This window comes from Penaeus chinensis, chromosome 26 (genome assembly GCF_019202785.1).
Source record: "Penaeus chinensis breed Huanghai No. 1 chromosome 26, ASM1920278v2, whole genome shotgun sequence".
NCBI lineage: Eukaryota > Metazoa > Arthropoda > Malacostraca > Decapoda > Penaeidae > Penaeus > Penaeus chinensis.
Genome location: NC_061844.1, coordinates 4,529,957 through 4,532,456, shown reverse-complemented (window position 1 = coordinate 4,532,456; position 2,500 = coordinate 4,529,957).

Here is a 2,500-nt window from a genome sequence, read left to right as displayed (position 1 = left end):
TAATATCATGATAATAGTAATAATGATAATAATAATAATAATAATGATAATAATAATAATAACAATAACAATAATAATATCATGATAATAGTAATAATGATAATAATGATAATAATAATAATAATAATAATATCATGATAATAATAATAATGATAATAATAATAATAATAATAATAATAATAATAATAATGACGATAATAGTGATAATAACAATAACAACAACAACAAAAACAACAACAACAACAATAATAATAATAATAATAATAATAGTACTGACAGTGTTAATAAAAATGATAATTATGATAATTCTAATAGCAATGGTAATGCTGATAATAATAATGATAACATTACAATATGAAAATTACAATAATAATAGTAATCGTAAGAATGATAATAATATGAATGATAATGATGATAATAACAAGAACAACAACAACAACAACAATAATAATAAAGACAATAATAACAATGATGATAACAATAGTAATAAAGATGATAATATAAATATTGATGATGATTGTAATAAAGATAATGATAATAATAATGATGATTACACTAATGTTAATGATAATACTAATGATAATAATAATATCAACTATAGTAGTGACAATAATAATGATGATGATACTACTACTACTACTACTAAGAACAATGATAATAATAACAATAACAATAATAATAAAAATAATAATGATACCACTACTACTACTAATAATAATAATGATCATAATAATAATAACAGTAACAGTAATAACAACAATAATAATAATAATAATGATAATAATAATAATAACAACAATAATAATAATAACAAAAATAATAATAATATTAATAGAAATAATTACTATGATAGTATTGATAATAACAACAACAGCGTGGAGAACAAAAACAACAGCCATAGTAATAATACTAAACATGATAATATTAATGATACTTCCAGTAATAATAACAGGGTGTGGATAACAATGAAAACAAGAGAGATGATAATGATAATGATATTATTAATGAAAATGATGTTAATAATTATAATGCTAACAATAATAATAATGATGATAATGACAATAATGATAACGATAATAATGATAATAGTTATGATAATAAAAGTAATGATAATGATAATGATAATGGCAATGATAATGATAATGATAATGGTAATGATAATGATAATAATAATAATAATAATAATGATAATGATAAGGGTAAAGATAATGATGATAACAATAATAAGCGAGCGTATAACCATGTCTTTATCACTGTTGTTAACGTCCCTTGGTAATGTTTCACAACGACTCAGCATAATCGATCGTAACGATTTGGGCATCGATGGATTTCGTCCCGCCCTCTAGTATGTAGGAACTATGCCGCGGGTCCCCTCCCACACCTCCCAAACCTCTTTCATTTTCTGCCCGTATGACAAGAGAGGGCATGAAAGGTAGAAACTGCGGGGTGAATTGACAATACTGATGAACGCAAGGGGGCTGTGATTCCTGTGACACTCCCTGGGGGTGGGGGGGGGGGGAGCAGAGCAAGGACTCCTCCACGCATTGACGGCAGGAGAGCGTCGGACAGACTTGGGGGTCGGGCGCTCTCTCGCATGTCGGTCGGTCGTGCGTCTACCCTGCCGCGGAGGATTCTTTGTATTTCTGGACGGGGGTTTGGGGACGCTAGCCACTCAAGAGGAGGGTCTAGGGGGCACAGTCCTCTATATTAGGATATACAGTGACTGATTCTGTGCATATTTTACCTCGCAACTTCCCTGGTACCATTCTTGCCCTCTATCGACACCAATCTCGTCGCGATCGGTTATGCGAAGATATTCTGAAAATTTACCCATTAATTCTATTGCTGATAATAGTAATAATAACAATTATTATCATTATAACTCTTACCATTATTGTCAATATCGATTAAGCAAAGAAAGTGATTGCATCGATATTATTTTAGTCTCACCCCAAATGCAATGCAAAAATGATATAGAAAATGGAGAATTTAAGGTAAACTTTGCTATATCAGTATACAGAGGCGCATTATCGTTAAGGCTGATAAAATTAACTCCTCGTGGTCCATCAAGGCAAGGGGCACATTCAACTTTTTTTTCTTAGTATTAAATGTCAACTTCGTGGATATGGCAAAAACACCCTGTGCTTCACAGAAATTGATTTATAGGTTTTTTTTTCTGATATATCTTAACCCATTCGCCCCATGTGGCAAGAATACATGTCATGCCCACTGTAATGCACGTTTATTAATTTTATTTACACATAGATGGCCCTACAAGTTCTTAATCACCAAATAGCCAGTTATGAGAAACTACCTATCTCACCTGTTTACCCTTTCCTTTCACTTTAAGAAAGGGTCGTTTGAATCATTGCATTGTCTAAAATATTTTAATGACAAATTAATAATCATGACATCAATAACAATAATAACAGAATCGATAGCAATGGTATTAATTTTCTAGCCAATGCAAGGAATGGGAAATCAGGATCGGTGAATAGGG